The sequence below is a fragment of the Bos javanicus genome, chromosome 26 (genome assembly GCF_032452875.1).
Source record: "Bos javanicus breed banteng chromosome 26, ARS-OSU_banteng_1.0, whole genome shotgun sequence".
NCBI classification, from domain to species: Eukaryota; Metazoa; Chordata; class Mammalia; order Artiodactyla; family Bovidae; genus Bos; species Bos javanicus.
This window is the reverse complement of record NC_083893.1, coordinates 50,791,115-50,795,669: the sequence shown is the minus strand read 5'-3', so window position 1 is coordinate 50,795,669 and position 4,555 is coordinate 50,791,115. Positions and strand designations below refer to the sequence as shown.

At 60.0% G+C, this 4,555-nt stretch overlaps 1 long non-coding RNA gene across 1 annotated transcript; it reads right to left on the bottom strand.

Moving 5' to 3' along the window:
* Positions 1 to 2,381: 2,381 nt before the first annotated feature.
* Positions 2,382 to 4,191, bottom strand: LOC133239586 (uncharacterized). Its single transcript, XR_009733904.1, has 2 exons — positions 3,553 to 4,191; positions 2,382 to 3,212 (listed from the first exon to the last, which is right to left on the bottom strand). It is a non-coding gene; the product is annotated as an uncharacterized LOC133239586 (long non-coding RNA).
* Between the last annotated feature and the right edge of the window lie 364 nt (positions 4,192 to 4,555).

The following is a 4,555-nucleotide window of genomic DNA, read 5'->3' as shown; positions in this document are numbered from 1 at the left end:
GCCGCATACCTCATCCTGACGTGCCAGTGTGTGCTTCCGCCAGCCGGGTGTCCAGAAACGCAGTCCTGGGGACCTGACCCCACCGTCACCAAGAACTGACCTCCGCAGTGAGCGCTGCCGGGTCAGGAGGCCACGGCGGGACGCCCGGGGCGCCTCCAGCTACACTCGAGGGCTCCAGGGCACCGAGACTCGACAGTTGGGGCGGCCGCTGGCCGGGTGACCGGAGTCCACTAAGAATAGAAAACGGTCACGTTTCAGCAGCGGCTGCAGCACTGACTGGAGGGTGCATTATTTTCATTAAATATAAAAGCCCAGATTTTAAAAAGTACCCGTGCTTCAGACACAAGGACGTTTCCTATGTCGGAAGAGAACAATCTGACGGCAGCAGGACTTCTCACAGAAACGTGTTGCTCTGCTCCGAGCGTCTCTACAGGGGCTGCCTTTCATCCTCCCCGCTCGCTTCTCTCCCTCAGGCTTCACGGTCCTCTGAGTCTGCACGTTCCTCTGGATGATTCACAGGGTGGGAGCAGGGGGCTCTGGGTCTCTGCTCTCCCCTCCACTCCTTCCGGTCGCTCTGCCTGAGGCGGGTGAGGAGGACAGGGGAGGGGGAGAAGGGCGGGGGAGGGGTGGGGTGAGGAGTCGGGGAGGAGGGGGGAGGAGGGCGGGGAGGAGGCCGGGGAGGCACTCACAGAGCCCTCCGGGATGGGGGAGCTGCCGTGTGGGGAGGTCCCCTGGGTGGGACCCAGGCCACTCTGAGGCCCCCGGCTGCATGTGCAGAGGCTCCCCCTGCTTCTGTAAGCTGTGGGATCTCTTTAAACACAGCAAGCCGGTGTCAGCAACACGACCCGGGCCTGGGGGCAGCGGGGCTGGGGGCAGCAGGCCTGGGGGGCAGCGGGGCTGGGGGCAGCGGGGCTGGGGGCAGCAGGCCTGGGGGGCAGCGGGGCTGGGGCGCAGGCCCGGGGGGCAGCAGGCCTGGGGGCAGCGGGGCTGGGGCGCAGGCCCGGGCTCCGCCTGGGTGACCGTGGTCCGCCACGCCGGAGGGCGGGCCTGGCCCGTGTGCACGCGTGTGCGCCAATACACAGCCGAAGCCTGGCCCCTGCGTGACCGCTGAGGCGAGGCCCCTCGACTGGCCTGGGCGGAATGTGAGTGAGAAGTGAACTGTGCGGAGACCCGGATGTTTGTTACAGCCGCTGGGACGGACGGATATGCACTAGGAAGCTGAGCCGCAAGCCTCCTGTCGACACGGTCTCAGCTTTAAATGTCCAGACAAGAAGGCCAGGAGGGCGGGGGACCGTGCGGGTGGGGGCAGCCTCTGCTCCATCCCGGCCCAGCCGCCTCGTTTCCCATCCAGGCAGAGGGCTTGGCAGGTCCGGGGACACCGGGCAGGCCTGGCCTGAGCCGCGGGTGATCTTCTGGCCGCTATCCTGTTGAGACCTCGGTGGCATTCACACCAGGGCGGTCGGCACCCCCCTGCAGCCACGTGGGTGCTTCCTGCTGGCTCAGGGGGTGGCTTTTACAGGAAACCTCAGGGTTCACCCCTGGGAGGGCATGAAACTCAACAGAGCATGGAAAAATTCTAGTTTACTAAATAATTCACTTTCTTGAGAGAAAGCCTTGCAGGAAAGGTGAGGGAACTTGGTCGAGGTAACCATGGTGACAACCTTGGCAGAGGTGACAGGGGACGGCCCACAGGGCACCCCCGCCCCCTCCAGGCTGCTGCCCCTGCCTGGGGGCTGCTGGCGCCAGGAACCCCGGGGCCAGTCAGAGGCTGGTGACCCCCTTGCTGGTGGGAGCCACCCCACCCCGACTCTGGGTGCGAAGGCCAAGCGTTGGGGGAGGCGCCCCTGAGCTCCAGACACAGCTGACAGCAGAGGCTACCTCTGGGGCCCCCGCGGGCAGGACTGGCTCTGGGGGTTGTGGGCCCCCGAGGGGTTTGGGTCAGGCTACCCAGTGGACTGTGCCCCCCCCAGGGTGAAGGTGAAGGGCAGGCGCCAGCACCCTGGGGGCTCTCGCAGCACCTGGGGCTCAGGGCTGGGGTGCCCTGTCCATCCACCCATGGACTGGGCCTCAGGGGAGGGGTGGCCTGTCCATCCACCCCAGGACGGGGGCCAGAGCCCTCCCACCGGCTGTCTGGGGGCCTCAGGACACTGCTGCTGAACTTGGGTACAGGCAGAGCTGGGGGTCCTGGCTCCAGGGAGGGCACATGTGCCTGGCGGGGAGGGAGAACGCGTGCACATCAGCCCGGCTGCCTCCCTCACCCGCCAGCTCTGGGAAGCGTCCAGGTTGTCATGGCAGCTTTTCACATATAAATAGTTTAGACCTAATTGTCAAAAATGCTTCCTACATCTAGGCTGTTAAAATCCATTAGCCACAGAAAATCCTCAGCGTTCAGCCAGACATCTGTTTTATTGGCACTTTTTAACAGGAGGTTGCTTTGTTTTCTCTCCAAGGCAAAAACGATCCTTTATAAACCTCCCTTAAAGTGTTTTGAAAGTAAAGTACACAAAATGGGAATTTAGAGAAAACCACAAGTAAAGCAGAAATAAAGGAGAGGCGGAGTCCATCCAGCACCCTGCTCCCTTCCAGGAGGACCTCTGTCACTCCTGCCGGTGACGGTCCAGCCCTGGGGAGGATGTCAGCAGGAACGCAGCCGCAACGCAATTCCAACAGCCCTGGTCCTCACAGACGCTGCAGCTCTGGGAATCCCAGCAAGGCCCGGGGTACCCAGGCTGATCCAGCTACTCCTGAGATCGCTGGAGACGAGACGAGTGATCGAGGGGGCCCCTCCCCAGGGAGACACTGGAACACCCACCACCCATCTCAGGGCTTGAGACTGGAGGTTCATCCACGAGACACACCGAAGCCTTTAAAACCATGGACAGGTTGGGTAAAGTATCTTCATATGTCTTTAGTACTGTGGGGAAATTCCTTTCCATAAATCAACTTGGACACTCTCGTCAAGCCAAGCTGGACGCACGCCCATGGCTTCAGTTTGGAGGGTTAGCGGCTGGTGGCAGGCACGCCCTCTCACAGGCTGCTTTGATGAGGGTGCGTCCACTTGCGTCCCTGAGGGCCCAGGATGTTTGGGCCTGAGCTCGGGTCCTTGCCCTGGGCCTGGCTGTCGCTCCGCTCTGCCGTCGCTCGGGTCCTGGCCCAGGGCTCTAGGCAGGGACGTTGCTCTGTCTGGGGGGCAAGTCCCAGCTGGCCTCGGTCTGGAAGGGGAGGCCAGGGGGCACTAGTGGTAAAGAGCCCGCCGGCCAGTGCCAGAGACATAAGCGACGCGGGCTCCATCCCTGGGTGGGGAAGATCCCCTGGAGGAGGGCACGGCAACCCACCCCAGTGTTCTCGCCTGGAGAATCCCATAGACGGAGGAGCCTGGTGGGCTACAGTCCATGGGGCTGTAAAGGAGTCAGATAGGACTGAACCGACTTAACACACACAGAGGCTTCCATGCGGCATGTGGTTTGAGGCTGTTTACAGAGAAAATTCAAGTCCACCTGTCCTGCCCAGCCCTTCCGTGAGATGACCCAGGCATGCCCCTTGGCCACTTACCTGGGTGGCCCAACTCTCTGGAAGTTCAGCTCTCCGAGGGCCCTCGCTGGGGGACATCAGACACCATGACCGAGCCCCGAGCACACAGCCAGAGCCCAGCCTGCTGACCTGCAGAAGCCCCTTTCCCTGTGACCACTCAGCCACCACGGGGCCAACACCCTGAGCATCGCAGCCCTGGACCCCCAGACCCTGAGCGGGCTCAGGTGGGGGACGGCGAGAGGCTCAGGAAGGTTCTGACATCGAGAGCCAGAAACAGCTGCAGAGGCTGAAACCGGGACCTACTGTGTGGACAGCAAAGGCCTCGGAGAGGACAAGCAATCTCGAAGAAGAACAAAGTAAGTTTAGAAATGGACTGTGAGGCCACAGCCGTCAAGCCTGGCTCGGCACAAGGACAGAGCACGGAGCAGTGGGACAGAGTCCAGAGTCCAGAAATAAACCCTCACGCTCACCGTCAGCTGACTTCCCGCAAAGGCACAGACGGAGCTCACTGGGGAGAGGTCAGCCTTCTCCACACGTGACGATGCTGGGAAGTCAGCACCCACGGGCGGGAAGGAGGATTTAAAAAAAAGACGCATTTGATCAAAATGAATCAAAGACCTAAATGAAAAACTAAAAGTATAAAACTCTCCACAAGAACACAGGAGTAAGACCTCGCGACCTTGGGTTAGACAAAGATTTTTTGCATACAACACAGAAAGCACAACAATTTAAAAAAATCAAAAGACTGGATTTCAAAAGACGTAAAAATGAAAAGCACAGGGTGAAGGACATCGTTGAAATCATGGATCTGGTGAAGAACTTGTATCCAGAATGTATAAAGAGCTCCTATAACTCAGTAACAACCCAAATAGAAAGTAAGCAAAATGTTTGAATACATGTTGCATCAGAGAAGGTACGGAGATGGCCAACACATGCCCTAAAGGTGCCCAGCATCGTCGGTCACTAAATTGGGTCAAAACCACAGTGATTGGGAAATGTGGAAAGACGGGCACTGACTGGTATT